The 22,375-nt window shown below is 40.4% G+C and overlaps 1 protein-coding gene across 2 annotated transcripts in view; it reads right to left on the reverse strand.

Moving 5' to 3' along the window:
• The window catches only part of LOC116720303 (protein phosphatase 1 regulatory subunit 29-like), a 199,969-nt gene extending 177,931 nt beyond the window's left edge, over positions 1 to 22,038 (reverse strand). For both annotated transcript variants that reach the window (XM_032563476.1, XM_032563475.1), the window contains exon 1: positions 21,442 to 22,038. The gene's annotated coding sequence lies outside the window, so the exon portion shown is untranslated. The remainder of the gene's footprint in view (positions 1 to 21,441) is intronic.
• Between the last annotated feature and the right edge of the window lie 337 nt (positions 22,039 to 22,375).

Here is a 22,375-nt window from a genome sequence, read left to right on the forward strand (position 1 = left end):
GATCTCAGTATTCTGCCTTTGAGCTCAGTATTCTGCCTTTGATCTCAATATTCTGACATTTTTGTCTGATATTTCTGACTTTTTTCTCAGAATTAAAATTTTAATTTCAGAATTTAATTAAATCAATTTAATTTACATTTGGGATCAATAAAGTATTTTTGAATCTGAATTGAATTTAAATTCTGAAAAAAAGAAGTCAAACTTTAGTTATTTTTTTCAGTGGCCCTAATCCTCTTTCATAGCTCTGTAAATTAGAACCTAAGGAAGAACGGAAGGAGGTTACAATGAAATGGCCATATGTGGGTCTTTAAATGATAAAAGTCATAATACAATTTTTAGAAAAATAAGAACTGTTAACAATACGTACTTTAATTCTAATTATTATTAAAATCATTAAAAATGGTGAAGGTAAAAAAACTGACCCTGAGTGAATCCGAAGATGACACTGAGTTTCTGTACACACAAAATTTAAATAGTTTAGATCCGAATAGAAATATATGAAAGTAAACATTTCAAAACATCATTAACACTAAGCTGCAGTAACTAGAGGTCAGGCTCTTCCTCTGTACAGTATTTACGTCCTTCATGTGATTATACTGAAGGAGGTACGTTTTGGTTTCCTTATAGCTAATGTGTTGGCATAGTTGTGTTTTCCAGTATTATTTTCTGTGCACTTTGGTAGCCAGACAATGACATTTTGTTGACAAATTCACTGTGGTGTCTTTGTGCAACAATAATAAAGTAAGATTATGACAAAGTGTCCAAGTACAAATCTGTTCTTGTTTTTAATGCATATGAACATAAAAATATTCATTTTTTCTCTCCGGGGTGGAGAGTGGAACATTACAAACAATTTAATCCTCAATATGTTTCCAAGAAACAAACCTGCATTCTAAAGTTCTACAGTAGATGTCAGTATTTAGCACATTACAATTTCAATATTTTTAGGCAACTTTGAATCCTCACAGATATAGTATTTTGTTGTTGTTTTTACAACATCTCCACACACGTTTCTCTGTGATATAACACATTTTATTATTATTTGTTACTGACATTTAGGAAATTTAGAACCAGGTTCTTGAATTGATCTTTGGTGATCACTCTTTGCAGCCATTAGAAAATATGTGGTGTATTTTCTGATTAATTATTCCTGTATTATCTTTCATAAATGAACTCCACACAAACAGAAATGGAAACAGCTACCAGTTAGTGTTTGCTTTTTTTGTTTTTTCCCTCTGTGTGGTTCAGATTCATTATTGCATCTCGGTGTCGCAGCCACACGCTAATAGCAGGCATGACGGTCTGAGTGCCTCTCACCTGTTGATAAATGTGTGAACACACTTCACAGCCTGGCACATTTTGTGTCAAACTGTCACAGTGGCAGACTTCGCTGAATAGGATGTTTACCGCCTTCTCAGCTTTGGTGAAGAACAAATAAAAAAAAATAAAAAAAATGAGGCACCATGTTGAGTCTAATTACCTCAACTGCAGTCCAACTGTTGAATGAGCCGGCAGAGCTTATTGTGGCAAGGAGGCAGCAAAAATGAGGCCCCATTTTGTGGATCAGAGCATTAGCTGTGTCAGTGCTGCGTTCATTTCAGCTCAAAGATAAGTAAATTCAGATAACACGCCGCCGTGGTAGATCCATTTCAAAACGTGGTTTTAACTGATTTTAGTCGTGTGTTTTTATGGGGGGGAAAAAACCCAACCACTTCGCAGCTCGACGACGTGAAATCAGGAACAAATTTAAGCTAATATTTCAGAGAACTTCAAAGCAGCATTAGAAATGCGAATTGTGCATTTCCAGCTGACGTTTCCGGACGGTCGCAGACTCACACGAGCCGGCAGCGTTCCGAAATGTGCCGAGCAAATCAATGGAAAAGCACCAGGTGAAAACTCAAAGCAGACAATGTATGAATGTGGCCGCAAACGGGAGAAGGAACAAAACAAGCCGGAGTGAAAGGAGCGGGAGAGGAGAAAATAAAAAAATAACAAAAATGTTTTTAAAGCTCCAGCGAGTGACAGAGCATATGCAGTGTAGATATGGGGGCGGACTTTGGATCTAATGAGGGAATGTTTGGCAGCCTACAGCCACCAGCGGAGGCTCACTTAGCTTTTTTTTTATTAATATTATTTATTTATTTTCTGGTATGAAAGCCACCACAGTCTGCCGGGAAGTACTTGATTTTTTTCTTCACAGTTTGGGTGTTTGTGTAAATACAATAAGCACAACGAATTGGAGCAACCAACCAAAAAGGAAAAGTCTAGTAAGCAAAAGGTTGTTCTTAGTAAAAGATGAGCTTTTGTGAATTTGCTGAAGGTTCAACATTTATTCCAGTATGCTGTGAACCAAACTGAGGCTGGGAGTATTTAGCAAAAACTCTAAACTTCTTATAAAACTAAAGCCTCATGCTGCATTTAGGTGTTTTTGGAAGTTAGAGTGTTAGGGCCACTGTACACCAGTTGTATTAAAACAAGCCGATAGGAAATATTGTATGGAAGATGATAAAATGCTATTTTCTTCATTTTTAAGTTAATACTCAATGTTAACAAACTCTCAGCACTTTATGCCCCTTTGCTGTAAAGATGATGTGGTCCTATTGGCTTCATCAGGTCGTGATCTGCAGCTCTCGCTGGAGCGGTTCGCAGCCGAGTGTGAAGCGGCCAGGATGAGGATCAGTGCCTCCAAATCCGAGGCCATGGTCTTGAGCCGGAAAAGGGTAGAGTGCCTTCTCCGGGTCGGGGTGGTGGGATGTCCTGCCCCAAGTGAAGGAGTTCATGTATCTCGGGATCTTGTTCATGAATGAGGGAAGAAGGGAACGGGAGATCGACAGGCAGCTTGGCGCAGGCGCTGTGTCTGTCGTGGTGAAGAGAGAGCTGAGCCAAAAAGCGAAGCTCTCGATTTACCGGTCGATCTACGTTCCCACCCTCATCTATGGTCATGAGCTTTGGGTCATGACCGAAAGAACGAGATCGCGGATACAAGCGACCGAAATGGGTTTTCTCTGTAGGGTGTCTGGGCTCTCCCTTAGAGATACGGTGAAAAGCTCAGTCATCTGGGAGGGACTCAGAGTAGAGCCGCTGCTCCTTCACATCGAGAGGAGCCAGTTGAGGTGGCTCGGGCATCTGGTCAGGATGCCTCCTGGATGCCTCCCTGGTGAGGTGTTCCGGGCACGTCCCACCGGGAGGAGGCCCCGGGGAAGACCCAGGACACGTTGGAGGGACTATGTCTCTCGCCTGGCCTGGGAACGCCTCGGGATTCCCCCGGAGAAGCTGGAAGAAGTGGCTGGGGAGAGGGAAGTCTGGGCCTCCCTTCTGAAGCTGCTACCCCCGCGACCCGACCCCGGATAAAGCGGAAGAAAATGGATGGATGGGTGGATGGATGGATGGATGGATGGATGGATGCTGTAGAGAGAGTCAAACCATCAAAAGGGCTAAAAAATAGTTTATTCAAATTCAAAAATACTTTATCGGTCCCAAACGGAAATGAAATGTTTATGTAAGTCACATTGTTGAAGATATTTCAAAGAGTTGTCGATTGTGATGGCTGCAAACAGGAAGGATCTCCTGCTGCAGTCTGTATTTCAGCTAATTTGAAGGAGCCTCTGACTGAAGACACTCTGTTATTCTATGACAGTCTCGTGAAAAGAGAATGCTTAGGGTTGCTCATCATTTTTTGGATTCTATGTAAAATCTTTCTCACATAAGAAGCTTTCACTAAATGTGCATGCGTGCAGCCATATTGGATTCTGGAGTCAGGGTTTAGAAAAGTCCTCAGACTTTCAAAATTTCCACTTTGGCATTTTGAACTGGAAACTCAGAGAATCTACTTCAGAGTAGGCACTCCACAACCCACTGGGTTTCACTTGGCTTTCTTAGATAAATAATGTTTACCAGCGGATATTATGCACTGAATTTGTCTGCACTGCGACGTAATTAGAGTTGAAGTGGAAGGTATCTAATTAAATGCATATCTGTCTGCATGATTAGATTGGTTTGACCTTATTATATATAACAGGACATGAATACAGTCTCTGTTTTGTAAAATACGTTGCGATAACATTTACTGAGAGATGGTGCTTGTCAAGTGAACAGAATTGAATCTTTCATACAGTTATACAATCATTTCTAGTACGAAGGACCTAAAGCTGCAGCCTGTAACTTTTAGAAAAAATATGCTTTGCTTTATTTGTTAAAATTATAGAACTATTTCAGTTCTGCATAATAATAAGACAGATAATCTGTGAAAAATAAAAAATAAATCAAGCTCCTCTGCCTTCTAACTGCAGAAATACACCACTCAGTCAGAAACAACCAATCAGAGCAAGGAGGAGGGTCTTAGTGCTCTCAGCTACGTCTGTGTATGCGCCACCCACACCTTCCCCCTTTTCTCTGTGCTGCGCTACTGCTGATTCACCATACTGAAAGCCTGCAGAGAATGCTAAGGCTAGTTAGTTTAGCCACAAATGACGCCGGACAAACAGTATTCCTGTTGCAGTATGTTCTCCATTAGAACATTTAGTAGCGCGTACACGAGCTTCAGTGACAGCGCTAAGGCCCTCCTCCTGACTCTGATTGGTTGTTTCTGACCGGGAGCAGTGCGTTTCTCCAGAGGTCAATAGGGATTTAAATGTTTTTTGATTAAATTCTGAGTTAAGTTTTACCTCAAAATTTTAAATCCCCAAAATTTGGCCACATTAAATTGCAACCTTTTTCTTTAATTTTACAACTATGAGCAATTGTGAACCCTAATTAAACCACAGTTACTGCCAGTGACCTCCTGAGATGATCACAAATAGAGTCACAAAGCTAAATTTTCTTACTGTGGAAAGAGATTATGATCCTATTATGGCTGAAATCATTGGAGGTAAAAGTTGATATGCAGCATCTTTTTAGCCGGTTTAAATCGACACATGGTCAATGTGAAATGACGAAGGGAAAGTGGCTTTTCACAACACAAAAGCATGAAACGGCAAAGGGCTTCAGGCTTAAAAGACAAAGTGTGCGTCTGCTTTTACTTCGGAACATTTTATTGTCAACGTTTCCAACTTTAATCAGAACAGAGCACAAAGGAGAGCCTGCTTTCATCTTTAACTCTTATGCATCATTTCCCATCTTGATGGACAGCGCTGTCAGATCATTTCAAAACAAGATGCAGTTTTGATTCTCATCATGTCAGATCCCGCAGCAGGACACACTCAGGCTCATTTGTGGATGATGGATTTTGCTTTTAAGTAAATGGCAGGAGACTGTTTTGGTCTAACAAGCAGTCAGAATGGGTTTCTGACAAGTGCCTGGAATAAAATGGAGGGACCTTTCAAATCAAAGACAAAACCGCATTAAGACAAACCCGGAGAGGCCTATAAAAAGACATTTTAAAAGGGTATCTGCGAGATAAAATGTGAAAAGGGAGAGAGATGTGTGGTTTTAAATTCAACATTTATACAGGCAAAGACAAACTTGGAATATACTGTAGGTTGTGCAAAAGTGCAGGCAGAAGAGTTCATTAAAGCCAGAGTGTGTAACTTTTACAGAAATGCGCTTTTTGCATATTTGCTACAGCTATTACTTTGACATGACAGTTTGGTATGAGACAGATTATCTGTGAAATAGGTCAAGCTAATCTGTCTTCTCACAGTGCTAACTAGAAACAACCAATCAGAGCCAGGAGCGTTGTCAATCACCCTTGTGCACATGCTGCTCATCCACCTCTCTCTCTGCTACGCTCCCACTAGTTCACAACAACATAACCTAAGGCTAAGGCTAGTTAGCATGGCCAGCTGTCACGGCAGATAAAAGGTTTTCCTGCAGTGGTAAGTTGTTTCTCCACCATTAGCACATTTAGCAGCGCGTTCACAAGGTTGACTGGCAGCGCTAAAACCCTCGTCCTGGCTCTGATTGGTTGTTTTTTGACCAATGGCAGTGCGTTTCTGACAGCAATAGCAGCTTACACTGTCATGACATAGTGGTAGTTTTAACAAAAAAAACATTTTTTTACAGTTACATACTGCAGGTAAAAACAAACACATACAATACTAAAATAACTCACTGTTTATAACTTGAAGTTGTCCTCTTAGCATACCCGCAAAGCAAAAAGGCAGCAAATCTAATATGCACACATCCAGAAAACCTTCACTCAGGTGACTTTATCCTCTACTAGATGGTTATGGCCGCTGAAAAAAACAAGCAGGCACAAGGTCAATAACTCCACTGACATCTGTCTTTCTTAAGGTTCCACTGAGCCTTCAAGCTGCCTCATCCCATTCTGCTTCTGACACACACACCCCCACGCAAACCCTAACAAACGCACGTGTACACCCACACACACACACACGTTTGCATGGCTATTTTTGTGGAGACTTTCCACTGATTTCCATTCATTTCTATGGCCTAAACCTTACCCTTATCCTAACATTATACATTACATACCTTACCCTACCCCTAACCAAAACTCAATTCACACCTTAGTCCTAAATCGAACCCCTGACCCTAAGCCAGCGTTTCCCCTTGTGGGGACCAGGCTTCGGTCCCCACAACACTGTATGTGTCAGGAAAATCGGCGCCACAAGGTATCACAAACAAACACACACACACGTGCACACCCCTCCCACACACACACACAACAGGCTCTGATAAGTGTCCGACAGAAGACAACATGGCTTTTAATTCATCCTACAGCCTAACTGGTTTAATTAAAAGCACATCTGAAACAAGGGAGGCACCGATCCACTTTTTTCACTCCTGATATCAATACCAATATCTGCCACAAACTTTCTGTCAAATGGTTCAGAAAGAGCAATTAGAAATTTTAAATATAATGTAAAATGAATAATAAAGCATATCGCTCAGAACACATAGCATAGAATTAGACTTAATAGATCTGCCCTCATGGATGGGGGACATTGTTACAATACCTGATCTAGATTTATTTTAAACATGAGGACCTATTCAGATATTAATATCGGCACATCTTTATCTGTAACAATCTGAAACATTGACGGAGTCCTGTGTGAAAACAGATAAACCGTTTTAAACCTGTTGAATCAAATATATTTCATACCAACCACAGCTTTTCTCTTCGAAACTTAAGTCAAGATTTCAGTCTTAAAAATCACAGTTGTTTTAATGTTTTTTTATCTCTCTCTCTCTGGCTCTTCGATCATCTAACCATCTCAGTATCACAGATGCAGTGAGACGTTACCATCTCACTATCAGAGCCTCCTGTTTCCAAGTCCTCTCATCACTGGCTCTCTTTTCCAGTCTCGCTTTCTGTTTCCTAATTTACTATTCACTGCATTCCCACATTAATTACCCGAACTGAGAGAAATAAGGTCTGTGACAAAGACGTGTGCAGCTGGAGACCGTGAATCTCCTCATGTAGGTGAACAGGATCTACCGCCTGCATTTAACCGCTGTTGTTCTTTTTGAAATCTTTTTTTTAAGCGTTCTGTACAAGATGCAGGTTGCATTATGCAAGAACACCCCCTCACGTGAGTGTAATGGGCTGAAATGCCGGTGAAGCCACTCGGTCTGCAATCAGGAATTTCTGCTTCCGCTTGCTGTGCGGGGAGACGCAGCAGCGAAGCGCCCAGTGACATTTAAGCGAGGCTTGGCAAACTGCCGACTGACACAGCGTGCCAATAAAACATTGTGACCGTTGTTTTAATTGGAGCCCCCAAATATTTGGTTTTGTCTGTTAAATCTGGCCACTGTATCAGGTTAGGCTAGGGTAGCGTGGTGGCAGGAAGTCTCACAAATTTTGATACCTTTAATATTTTCAAGTGGGCGTGTTATCCCAGAATTGATTTGCTGAAAGCAAATTATCCATGCTCCTTCAACGGGTGTTCTCACTCCTGATAGTCCAGTAGACTCGGTTTGATTGGGAACCAGACTTGCAACATTTGTTACTTTTTCAGTTCGCTTTCACACTGTACTGTGTCAAACAATCCAGACTAATTGAAAAAACTGTTCCCCTCCTTGCCTGTGGGGGCGCTGCGCAAAGAACCACTGAAGGAAATGACATGAAAACATTTGAAGAGCACAACTTCTTCCTTCACAAAATGTAAATAAAAACAGAGAACCATCAGATATTAGTGGTTGTAGGATTGTCTATGTTTATATTGGTTGTATTTACCCAGAATGCCCTGTGCTGTAGTCCGTTTCCTGCTTTTAGAGCGGTCTCCGGTCCACTTGAGTCCATTTGAAACGCGCCAGAGTTCACTTATACTGAATCGAGACCGAGGTTTTTAGGCGGACCAAAGTTCACGCCTCCACAAGTGAACCGGACTTTAGACCAACGAACCAGAGTTGGGTTAAAGCGGACTACACAGGCCTGGTGTGAACACACGCTACGTTTCAACAACTCACTTGTATTGTGTTTGACAGAAGTTGTTGCCCATTCTTCTTATTCTTCTTACCAGCTCAGCCTTTATCACAGTGGGTGGAAATCATCTGTCAGGAGTAATTTTCCAAGTCTTGCCACAGACTCTCAACTGTATTCAGGCCAGAACTTTGACTGGGTCGTTCTAAAACGGAGCTATTCATTGATCTATAACTGTTCCATTGTAGCTCTGGGTGTGTGTTTAAAACCATTACTCTGCTCGAAGCCTCAACCTCTAATCAAAGTGTTTGGTAGATTCTCAAATTTTCTTTCAGTGTTATTCTGTTATGCTCAACTTTGACCTTTTGTCTTTAAAAACCATTGCAGTCCAAACTGAGAGGGGAAAAAAAATTTTCACATGAGTTATTAAAAGCCCAAAACGAGTGTTACGTTCACGACCACAGTACGTGTATGTAAACTTTTGACTTACACTGTAAAAAAAAAAAGAAAAGGAAAAGAAACAATAGCTGTTTTGCTTTTAAAAAAACAGCTGGCCATGTTTGTTTCAAGTAAGCAGTTAAGAGATTATCTTGTTGCCATAACAACAGCTGTGCAACATTTTCATGATATAAAGGCAGAAGGAAACATTGAGGTCTTTCTCCATTTTTTCTTTTTTGGTAGCCGGAAAAGCTTAGATGATTGATTTCCCTGGCATTTTGTTGTGGAGAATTCCAGCAGCGTTTTGGGAACACAGTGTCATGTTTACCTTATTAATGCAGGAGCTGAAATCTGACACTATGCAGCTCATAGCAGCTGCTTGGTCTTTAAAAAAATGACAATTTAAAAAGACCCAGATTCTTATTTTTTGAAAGCTGTTATACTCCTGCATAATGTCTTAGCGCATGTTAGAAAGGTACACACACACACACACATGCATGTTTGCGCAGCTATCTTTGCGGGGACTTTCCATTGACTTCCATTCATTTCTACAGCCTAAACCTTACCCTTACCCTTATCCTAACCCTATCCATTACATACCTAACCCTAAACAAAACTCAATTCACACCTTAGTCCTAAATCTGACCCCTGACCCAAAAACAGTGTTTCCCCTTGTTTGGACCAGGCTTCGGTACCCACAAGGAGCAGTGTGTCCCCACAACATAGTATATGTCAGGAACCTGGTCCCCACAAGGTATTAGAAACAAACCCACACACACACACACACACGCACACCCCCACACAAACACCGTAAATAATCTGGCACTTTATTCTGAGTGGTTTGCTTGAAAATGTGTAATTCCAGCTAACACGTTTTTTAGATTAGATTAGATGAAAATTTAATGAGATCTGTTGTGAATTTGGACATGAGTGGCGGAGAAAAAAAAATGTAAATAAATAAATAAATAAGTGACTATCTGGACAGAGCGAATTGAAAATTACACGAGGTTGCACAATGAAAAAAGTGCACTACAGTGAAAAGGAAAATCCTGTCGCATCTCGTCCCCACAAGCCCGTTCTTGCTCTTCACATCTATCAACCTGTCTGATTGATCGACAGAGATCTTCTCAGGTCCGTGCAGCAAATCACGGCCGCAACGGATTCCTTTTGATTTTCGGAGAGTTCGGGAAGCACGGCCGTTCTTCCAGTAAACCGAGCAAATTTTGTTCTGATGCAGACGGTGGCATTAAAGAAGACGGTCTCCACGTTATCTTAGGCGGCAAAGTACAGTTGTTGTGCAAGATAAGACCGATGCTCCATGGCAGGACGCTTCCTCTAAGTCTGTAGTGGCAATGTAAAAGTTGAGGGGAAAAAAAGATAAATGTAGGATTGTAGGATGCTCTACTGTGAGCTCTACTGTCACAGAGCTCAGCATGCATTAAAATGATTTTATCTGAAGTAACTGAAGTTTAGCTGACATGAGAACATTTGACCAATTTTATGTTATTTAAGTCGATACAACAATCAGTGAACAAGAAAGACTCCTTTCTTCTCCATGGATTTTTGGATTTTTTTTTTTTAAAAAAGGAATGGTTAAAATTAATTAGCATCTTTCATCTGCCGGCTTTTAAAGATGCCTGTGGATGTATAATCAATTAAAAATCATACATCGAGCCTGTCTTGTTTCGGGCCCCAGCGAACTCTGCTTGAAATTGTTTTTCTCTGTCCCATTCGCTGAACCAAACTGAGATCTGTTAAATAAGGAATGGCTTGTGTTCTTTAGCTACTCAGACTGTAATTAGCCTGCACTGCATCGGTCCAAACGTTGGGAGGGAAGCAGTCTTTGAAACAGCAGCGATGTGGACTCAGGATTTTATTACCATATTTTCTAGTGTCATTGTGATAACAGTAAAAATGATAATGAAAAACCCTGTAGGTCACTGCTTTAGTGCTGCTCTTGGAAAACATCCCTATGTGAAATATGTTTCTTTAAGATGCCACATACTTACAGAAGTCTGATTCATATACTCTGACTCATAATCATATTTTTGAGTGGCACACTCATAAATATTTTAGGACACGTAAAATTATAATAATAATACTTTTGGACTTTATTGGTATTTACTAATGCTCTCATGGGGAAAAAATGGGAGGAAAAAAAGTAAAAATTTATACTTTTTTTTTTTGCATTATTCGAAATTTATTTTGAAGATGAATCCAAATTCTTATGACAAGAAATTTGTCGCGACAAACGATAAATGATGCTGTAAATGCCCACCCCTAAATGTGGCCGAAGCAAAATGCACAGCATGCAAATGTGCTGAATGAAAGATAAATGTCACACAACAAAATATTTTTTATTTGGTTGGGTAAATTTAATTATTTGATTTGTGAATTTTAATGATTACTTTATTTTTAAAATGGTCAGCCTTGCCACTTTTGAAACGAAAAAGAAATTATTCTGTTCCTCACAGCAAGTTTTGGGACTTTTTTCCTCCATTTCTCTTACTGGAAGCATTAAAAAAAAAAAAAGTACCTAACAACGACCTTTATGTTCATCCTTTACCTTAAACTCCTTTATGTGGGATGTTTTAAAGAAAGTACAGAGATGTAAAACATCAAACATCAAGGTGTCAAAGCCAAATAAAAATAACAAAAATCCTCCCAGCACAGTGAAGCGGGTTTTTAGATTCCAGTTGAGTCCACACCGTGACTGTCGCTGGCCCGTTGAGCCTGCGGCAAAGACATTTGATAAACATCACTTTAGTGTGTGGTGAACTTTAAAGCTCCACTTCAGGTTGAGCTGCGGAGCTTCAGGATGTGGAGAAGAACATGTCCAAGGGATGGCACCAAGGGTACACCGGAGGTGCCTTCTGCATATTTGAAAATCTAAGCCGCTGCTTTTCTGAGACCAGCAGACGAAACTAGGGCAGGAAAAAAAACACACAAAAAACACAGAAGAGCAGAAAAAAAATCCGTCCATATTTCAGAATGATTCATAATCTCTACTAATTCCATTAGGTGACATTTTTCCTCTCAAAACAACTAAAAGTATTTTTGATTTATTATATTTTACTCTATTTCCATACTAATATCGCTATATTTGCTGCACATTTGTTTAAAGGGACAGTAAAAAGTTGATTAATTTAAGATTTTTTTATTTCTTTTTTTGTAGAATAGACATATTAGAAATGATGGAGATCAAGTTGACAATTTCACTGAATTTTTTTTTGCTAGATTGCTATTCGTTATTTCATTGAGTCATCTGAGTTTTGTAACAGTTTTCCTTTAGAAGTTTGAATTTTTAAAAGTAAAAAAAAGAAAATCAAGAGACAAGCCACGATTTTTTTTTTTAATAGAAATTTTATGGAAGTAAAATAAATGAGTACGCCTACTACAAATGGAAAATTAAAGCAATTTAATGTAGACAAAAGTTTGATTTACATTTACATCTTTTTATTCTTGTCTTTTGAAAACATCTGACACCATTGTCCAAAAAGCAGAGGGTTACAATGCTTCATGTTGTTAAAAAAAAAAAGAAAAAAGGTTCAAAACAGAACAGCTTTAGGAGACGTAAGAGTTAAAATAAAGGAGGGGGCTTGGGTCAAAAAGTCTATCATACTGTATATCAAGTCGTTACTAAGGCGACGTCAAATTAAACTTCTGTTTTTTGTACAAGCTGTACTATCAAATACATTCAGACCGGTATTCAATAAACTGCAGAATCAGCTCCATTATTATTCATCTCTTCTCTCTGTTGTCTGACTTTTCCTCATGCTGCTGCTGACAGAGTCAAAAAGGTGGTACGACATGCTAGTCCATCAGTATTCAATGCACTTAGGTTATTAACATGTACAGCAATTTCTATTTCAAAGACCCAAATGATCTGTAAAGCAATATACACATTTATAGCCTTTGTCATCTTTAATTTACAGTTTGACTGTAAAAAGCTACCTGCAGTACACAAATACCCCCAAAGCTTGTTCATTTGTTGAGTGAAAGGGTATTTTCTGAGACAACTGCTGCTCATTGTGAATGCAGAGTAGCTACAAAAAGGCCTGTGGCAGCTCTGAATGCCAGGCCCATATTATAACAACTCAACCAGGCTGAAGCTCTTTTTGTCCTGCCCTGAGGCCACCCCTCTTCCTCGCGCTCATATCTCCCTTCCCATCCGGTTTGCATTCATCAGAAAATGCAGCCAAGTTATCACCACCAGCCACAGTCTCGCTCTTCACAATGCCAGAGAACAAACAGTTGGACGTCTATGAGATTTTCTCTCCCCATTGCGTTGGCGTTATTGTTGTAGACGAACAGTAAAGTTACCATTTGAAAGCATCTGTCTCCTAAGCCGTCCTGTCTTTCACGCTATCCATGTCGTGTTTGTTGAGAGACATGCGTCTGAAAACAATGCTCATATTTTAAAAGATAAGCAAAATTACAGATACATACACAGAGATATATGGAATGAATTTGTCCATTTGGGATAGCTTAATCCACAAATTATATATATATACATAGATGATGTCATACCAGCTTGAATGTTAGATGTATTTACAGTGTGTGCATCATACATTGGACTATCAGGACATTCTGATGAGAGGTGGGCGAATAGAACAAGATGTACAGCTGCTGAACTGATGGTGAGGCTATGCAGCAGGATGTGTGACCTGTGGAAGCTTTAAAAAAACAAAACAGTTAAATTGACCTACAACCTACTTTTGGCACCATGTTCTAATATATAAAAGTAGAATTTATTATCATTCCTATAGACTAGATACACGAGGTAAGTATGAGTGCTAGAGGTCCCAGGTTCAAATCCCGGACGACCCCCCATTTTTCACAACCTAGCTTTGGGATTTTGACAAAAACAAATCAGAGAAAAGGACACAAGGGCATGATGATTTATAAATGTTTGCAACATGCAATACGGCGCCTCTCACTTTTATACAGGACTGAAGCAACAACTCAGGTGTTCCCAATGTGTGACTGCTGCACTCCGCCCATCGTCACAGTACCCTGTGCAAGTTAACTCTGGATTACACTCACTAGGACCATCACAGAGACCGATCAGCTGGGTTTTCTCATAGCACCGGGGATCTTTTGGGTGCCTGGAACCAACATGGAAAGATATGCACCTGCATAGCATCTAGCGGCAGACTGTGAAAATGGCTCAAATTAAAAGCTCCAACCAGTCTTCAGAAGGCTGGACTTAAAAGACAGTACAGAGGCAAAGGTCATGGCAGCACAGGAACAGGGACAGGGCACAAGAGCAATTAAAGTTAGAGTCTACCACATTAGGCTGGACACAAGATGCAGGTTATGCAAATAATCACTCTGAAACAGTAAAGCACATATCAGCTGGGCATAACATGCTTGCAGGAAAAGCATGTATGGCATACAAATGGATGCAAAAGTGCAAATGTAAAACTCTTGACCATTCCAAACAACAGGACAGAAAGTTGTCATTCTCAGTGTGTGCTGGAGATCCAGCAGGCAAAGTATGAGACATCACTGAGTAGCTGAGAATGTCAGTGCTACAATCTTGTGGGACTACCTGGTTGGAAACCCAACTGGACATTTTTTTGTTTGAATCAGAGAAGAGGAACTGGTAGGGTGCTTTATCTAGTCTACTGGATTGTAGCTGACAGCAGTGGGGCTGGGAGAATGCAATTGTTCTGTTCTGTTCTTTATTCGTTTTTATAAAAAAAACTTGAGAATTTCTTCTTAACATTCCTCTTCCAAGGTTTAGCGTACAGTAGTTTGTCATTTAAGCAGGGCCAGGTCTCAACCACTTATATCATTTGGCAAGAGTTTGCCAGGCGACTCTCTCTAAAGTAAACCCCAGTCGAAATCTATGACTTTGTCTTTCTCTGTTCAACTTTCATGATTAACTGCAATAGCTTTCGGTTGTCAGGTTTGCAATTGTCAAGAGATTTCTTTAATTTACCCAAGAAGGTAGGTATGACATCACATACACGCACAAATCAGTATAAATACTTTTCTTTTTATCTGTTTCTCCCTCGCTGCCTTAATTGTGACTTGCTGTGGAGATGTACGCCAGGTGTGTTTATTGATCACGCATTTAATTGTCTTCTCTTTGTTCATGACGTTCCATTTCCAGTCCCTGACATGCTGCTGGAGCTCCTAATCCTAACAGTTACTTTTCAAGGCTGAACAAAGCGAAGCGAAGCAGACAACAAAGCAAAATCAAAACGTGTAGTCACAGTGAAAGGACTTAAAATAGAGACGAACGCGGCAAAAACTTCTAAAGGCAGACTGCAGTCTGATATTTCTGCTGTTGTAAATGTAAACCGCAGCACAGGGCAATAAGATGATCATACTTATTTTACTTTAATAGACAGCCTCACACATTTTCTTATTTTCTGTGTTCATTTTTTACATAAACATATTTGACCCATTTTCTCCTAGAATACATCCCTCTGCATTTCTTTAAGCATTTTCTCCACAAATATCTATTATATTTCACATTTCTCTACAAATGTCAAAAAATATATTTTAAAAAAATTTAATGAATACACAACAGATGCTTTACCTAAACTTAAATTTTGCCCTGATTTTTTTTGTGGTAAATACAAAAAAAAAAAAAGTAATTTAAAGTAAAGGCTTTCCCTTGAAGATTAAGCCACCAATAAAGTTATGACTGGCATTAACTGTTGGTACTGGTTTTCTTTTTCATAGAAAGTGACACTAGACCAAAGAATCTGCGGAGTGGGCATTTATCGTATTGTTTATCGAGATAAATTTCTTACCATGATGAGAAATTTGATTCATTATCATGATAAATCCCAATGAATGATGTTTGAAACCCACCAAAGCTGTCCGTACTGTCAGGATTGATAGTTTTACTATTTTCACCACAGTTTGTTCAATTAAAGCATAAATAAATACCAATAAATTTGAAAACAGAGTTGCCATTTGTAGTTTAGTGTCACAATTACCACACTTCTTTACATGACTGGTGTTCTAAAGGAGCGCGATACAAATTTGTTACATTACTCAAGAGCATTGATTCTGTTTATGGGACAATAACTGCTGTGACACACAGCAGTTATACATCTCTTTTATTACACCTAAAGGAGATGTAATAAATAGTTCTTATCGTCACTTTTATCGTTATAACAATGGTAACTGCAAAATATCGCGATAAAACTTTAAGTCCATATTGCAGAGCCTAATGATGGAGATTTCTTCCTAAAGGGAATTGTTTCATTCCACTTCTACTGCATCCCCAACGCAGTAAGACGTCCTCTGCTTTCTCAGAATAAGGGATTGCTGCAAAGTCTGTAGCCTCTGTCACAAAACACACAAGTCAGGACTTGGACACTTCTGTACAGATCTACACAATTTATATAAGGAAAAGGGAAAGAAGGAGAGTTAAGCGAACCAGTCCAAGTTGAATCTCGAGGTAGGGCTGCCTTAAAAACGGCTGGTGTTTCTAAGCCACACTTTGCCTTACTACCAGAGGGTTTGTGTGAGCCAAGGTGACGAGGGATGCAACATACACACCATTTCTCACCATTTTGCACATATTGGAAGAATTGCACAAGAACTGCTCAGACAGACATAAAGCCTCTGGATTTTAGCCAATCCTTGGTAACGGTGACCCTTGAGAACAGAACAAGATCAATAAGGCCTCATACGCCAGAGTTGCGTTTTACCGTTCAGCATTGTAGATGCACAGCTCCTGTTTTATGAGTATCATTCTGTATCGACCCTATGAGATCCACTCCCAGCATCAGATGGTTCTGCAGTACCGGCTTGGTTGACCGACGCTCGCGTGTCTCCAGTGATTTACGAGCGGCTTGGTGAGGGGCTCGTTTTTTTTAAGCTTCACTGGGAACTGTTCGGGGAAAATCTGTCACGACTTGATGCGATCGCCTGGATTTCCTTGGACAATTTTCTGCCATTCACACATTTTGAATTTCAATTCAAAATGTGTGAATTTTGAATTCATACATTCAAAATTCATTCATGTTAATCTGTGAACATTTTTCAGTCACTTGAATGATTTCCACTGCTTTCCAGTACTAAGAAACAAACGTGCTTCAAATTACATACTGTCTAACATGACCGTACAACTTCCAGTCACAGAGGAATCAACAAAGAACAGCCTCAGTTGTTTACTTTGAAAGACCAGGTAACCACAAAAGACTTTGTGTTCTCGTAGGGAATGTATGTATGAATGTATACATTCATACACTGACAGTGGCTGCATATGGACCGGATCTGTTTGTACAGCGGAGCAGTGAGTTGATATCTGGTTACGCTTTGGCTCTCTATGAATGAACTGAACTCAAAACCTCTATTTAGGAATCCTAAATACATTTGTAATCTCAGTTGCCTCTTTGGCGATGTGTCAGAGTGTGAGCATCACGTCAGACTCCAGGGGACTGCTCATTCGCCTATCGCCCCCAACAGAAGATTTATGAACACGATGTCTGTGAACTGGGGGCATTTTTAGACCTCTGTCTTCTCACGGCGTCTCATTTCTCAAACCTGACAGCGACAAGGGAGGAGAGGAGACGAGAGGAGGGGAGACAATTTGGATCTCGTCCCACACTGAAACAATGTTTTGCCCAAAATTGCAGATAATGCCGCTGCTGCTGCTGAAAGTAATGATAATGATGATGATGATGGAGATGGGCTTAGTGGTGATGGTAGACCAAGAGGAGGAGGTGGTTATGAACACCGAGTCAAGGACACAGAGAAGAATTAAAAACATAACGATGAGGCCAAATTAGATATTGACGATGTTGAGAAGTTGAAAAATTCACACCAGGGTTCAGTTTGTTTAATGGATGTTTTGCGAATTGGGCATTTTTGTATGTTCCCAAAACTATACTATTATCAGCTAAAGTTTTTTGTTTTCATGGATGTTTTTTGGTTGTAAATAACCAGTGTGTATAACTGTATCACAGCAACGATATCATTGCCCCAATTCTGACAAAGCTATTGACCTTGAACATGTCAAACATTATGGATAAGCTCTAGAGAAACGCTCACAGTGACTTTGCTTTCGCTCCGTTTCAATAGCTGCGCTTCCAAATGCGAAAACTAGAATTCCGAAAATAAATTTGCTTAATAGAAACATGCCAGTTTTGGAGAAAAGAATAAGTTTTTTCAATAAAGTGTTTTTGAGTTAGTTTAAGGTTTTTTCTTTCTTTTGTTTTATTTTTGGGGGGCTGTATTGAAATTGCTGTATTTGGTAATACTGCAATGGAAACACTTTTTTCGCATCACTCGAGTCATGTGATCAACAACCGAATATTACTACTGGTGGAAATGACGAAGAAGACGACAGGAAGTAGTTTGAGGGTTATGGCACGGCACGATTTTTAATGACTTATTGCGTATTCCCGTGATTTTAGTTACAAACAATTTTTTTTCTACATTAGTGCAATATCTACAACGTTTTGTAATGCAGACGTTGACTGCATTCAATTATCAAAAGTACTATAAAATTTTGTTTTTTGGGGGGGTTTGCATAGACGAAGATATTCCTAGAAGTGATGTGATGTGATAGTCAGAAGGGACAAGTACAAAACTCATCTTGGAAATACTTTTTAAGTGGACAAAGCCTATGAACTCCAGACTTAAAGTGTGCCTAACTATCAGTCAGTTGTAATTTGCTTTGGTAAGAGATATTTGTCTCGATAGAGGGAGAAAGACTCGAGTTTAAGACTTTGACTACTGACTTGACTCAGACTTCCTCTCTAAATCCTCAAGCCTCAATCACATTCTTTACCTCGTGTAATTTGAAACGAAAGCAAGCTAGTAAATAAGCCACAGACTTTATGTCTGACAGGTCCATATTCTTTTTAAAAGCCTGTCCTTCAGACTTGAAAGAATCATTTTCTCTCACTTACTGACTACGTAGCAACTTGCTTGTTAAGTTGCAATTCATAGCGTACCGTGGAACAAGCTTACTGTTTAAAACTTGACAAAGAAACGTAATCAATGTTGGTTTATAAAAGTGGTCTCCTATTAGTTTAACAATCTGAAAACTAAGAGAGAAGACCCTCTAATGTGTTGTATATAACCAAAGAATAGACAATGTGAACACATTACAACTCATCATTTAGACATTTAGAAATTGGATATCAACAGATGACAATCTGCTTCAGATATTTTTTTGTTAAATACAGTATTAAGCCCCAAATTAGTCATAGCCGTGGCATATTTATATTTGAAATAATGTAATTCTACCAAAATCTTATTCCTGACTGGAGGTAATGTTGACATCTTCGAGTGGCCTAGTCAAGGTCCTGACTTGAATCTGATAGGGAAATGTGTGTCCGGAGCTAAAGATTAGGGTGATGGCAAGGAGGCCTTCCAACCTGAAAACACCTGAAGCTCATCAATGAAGACAAAACTATAATTCACCAGCTGGAAAGCAAATATTGGAACAGCTTTACTGCTGTAATCTCAATAAATACAGTATGTCTCTCTGTCGATTTTTTTTTTTTTTTAATTCTGGAACTAATCCGTAATTCCTTCATAAAATGCTAATTAAAAAAATATGTTAAAAGCAACACTTTTGGGAGATGTCTGCCTCATTTTCTGTCAGAGACAAACTTCTTGGATGACAGGAAATCAGAACCAAAGCTCTTTAATTAATTTCAGCTCATTTATATATTGCCACTTCACAACAAATATTGTCTCAGTGGACTTTGCAAAATATGCTCAGGCTATGAACGTTTAAGTTGAATTCTGAATACCACACTTTATAGAATAATTAAAAGCAGTTGGAAACAGCGTTTGGTGTGTGGATTTGCGAGCTAAAAGATTCAAACATAATTGTTAAATGTCGGTTTGGTAAATTAGACCTCAGGACTGTGGGAGCAGATCAAATGGTATGGATTTGATTGATTTGACTTGGAGGGTAAATTACTATTCCCACATCTCTCCAGTGGGCACCACAGCCCAGGGGCTCACAGCTTACAAAATATGGCCCTGGCGTTTAAAGAAAATCACTTCTTTCAAGAGAATCCGTTGAAAAACCGTCCAGTCACGGCATTTCCTGTGAAGCCTGTTCACACTCTGGCACACTTCCCGAAAAGCCTCCCGCTATCCTCCCCTTCGCCCGCACCGGCGGAATGAGTAATGCACGCATCAATCACAACGAGGAGCATAAACGACTTCTTACAACTTGTGGTGTGACTCTGAGGCAGAAATGAAATCCCGATCCCTCAGCGGGCCGTACAGATCTGCACCGGATGCCCACCGGCTCGCTTCAGTCACATCGCATCAGGCGATGATGAACATTTTCGCGACGGTAATAATCGTCCATGACTAAAAACCGTGTGTTTCGCCCCCGTGGAGGCCCGCCGGGGTAGGAGGTTGCGGGAGGGGGGCAACCTCCCCCAACCTCCTGGGTGGGGGGGCTGAGAAGGTGCGTTCCCGGCAGACATTATAGGTCGCCAGCCTTCAGTGCGACGTGATCTTCATCAGTCGGTGAAGATGACAAGTATTAAAAGCGGGGGGCTCCCAGAGCTGTGTGCGTCAGTGCGCATTGGAGAGGCGATAAATCAAATAACTCAGAAAAGCGCTGGTGTAGGGCGCCATCTCTCTACCTCACGTCTTCTGCTCTCTCTCTCTCTCTCTCTCTCACGTGCCCTCTCCCTCCTCGTTTGATTCATCTTTCCTCCATCTCCACGTCTTTTTATGTTTCTAACTAGCATCCAATTAAGTTAGTCTTACAGGAGTAAAAGCAAACAAACAGAAAAATGGTTTCCATATATATATATATATATATATATATATATATATATATATATGGAAACCATTTTTCTGTTTGAAAATATATAATTTTTTTTTCTTTTTTAAACCAAAATCGCTTTGAGGTGGAAATTGAAAACTCAAAACACATTCCCTCGCGCGCGGCATACACAGTCACGCACGCGGTATTATTTATTTATTTATTTATTTATTTATTTATTTATTTGACAGGCATAGCTGACTGCCGCACACCCTATCACTTTCACCAATCCCTTTCGCAGACCCCGCTGTTGAGATGACAGTGAATAGACGCCCACTACACACACGCATTCTCACACTCACACACACACGCCACCAGCAGCAGCAGCAGCTGCCTCTCTGCGTGTGTGTGTAGGGGTGTGTGTGTGGGGGGGGGGGGGGGGGGGGAATGCTTGGCACCCTGCACCTCCCTGCTCTGAGCGGATCAGCGCGGAAGCTCCGGATCCACCAACATATGGATCCCATCTAAAAGGTGCTCCTGATCCCGCTCCCTGCTCAACAGCTGTCCGGTCCGCCACAGCGAACCGCTGCTGCTGTTATACATCACACCGGACCTGCAACAATTACACCCGAATCCCATCACCACGCCTTGCTCTCCTCCCGATCAGCCTCTGGTTCTCTTGTTACTATGAATGTGGCGCAAGCAGCAACCAGCAACCATCAACCATCCGGGTCAGACGGTCCGAAGCAGCAACTCTATGAGATTCAGAGTGGACTCCCAGTTATAAGCCCCCTTTTTTTGGTTTGTTTTTTCTTTCTTTCTTTCTTTGGATTTCTGCAACCCCGACCAACGTGGCAACATGCGTCTCAGGTGCGCGTCCCACAAGTGAAGCAACCCTCCCAGCGAGCGTTCAGCTTCAACACACACACGCACGCAAACTGAAGATATATTACACTCCTCTTACCGCACTAGGAGTCCCGCTCTGGTGATGAAGGAGGAAGGGAAAAGAAGAAGAAGAAGCAGCAGCAGCCCGAAGCTTTACGGTCCGTTCTGCAGCAGCAAAGACGGAGAAAGCGTGAGTGTGATTCCTGGACGTGCGTTCCAGCAGACAGAGAGAGAGCGAGAGGAGGGGGGGGGGAGCATGCACACAGAGTGGGTACGCAAGTAGAAGTGGGGGTGGTTCAGTCCGACAGAGGCAGGCATGATGCTGAACCGGAACAGCAGCTGCTCCAGATGAGTGATAAGAAACCTACAGGGCAACAAGGGGGTTGGGGGGCGCGATTAGAAGAGACGCCGCGAGACACTAGATTTGTTTTTATTTACGTCAGAAATGGTATTTTAGAAATGTATGCGAGGTTAAAGTGAAAATAGCAGAACGAGCTCCATTTAAATGCCACAGTAATATTCCCACTGGGGCTTTAGAAGCAGCTGGGGCTCTAAGTGCAGCTCTTAGTTGTATCATTAGGCAACTCGGCGGAAATGAACGCGGAATGTGTCGTTTTATGTCTTTATCGAGAAAATCAAATGGAATTATTGATGGCGACTATATGATTAAAATTGATTTGTGTGACTCAATTGGCGTGATTTGATTATATGCCATGTCTTTTGGTTGCTTGAGATGACATTTGTTGTGAGTTAGGAGAGACTATTCGATAATAGGCTAGAGGTGTGCGATACTGTGCGTTTTGGAACCGATACCAAATAAATACAGTATCGCTGATACCAATAGCATCAAGATACTTTATATTAGTTTGATTATATATCAAACTTCTGACGTTTAGGTGTTTTTCTTGTTTTTCCTTTGATTTAATTGGCTAAAACTTAGAATAAAATTTGTACACAGTTGATCTGTGTCTGCAAAATAGTTTGATGACATATTAACGTGACAAACAGAAACA

The sequence above is a fragment of the Xiphophorus hellerii genome, chromosome 5 (genome assembly GCF_003331165.1).
Source record: "Xiphophorus hellerii strain 12219 chromosome 5, Xiphophorus_hellerii-4.1, whole genome shotgun sequence".
NCBI lineage: Eukaryota > Metazoa > Chordata > Actinopteri > Cyprinodontiformes > Poeciliidae > Xiphophorus > Xiphophorus hellerii.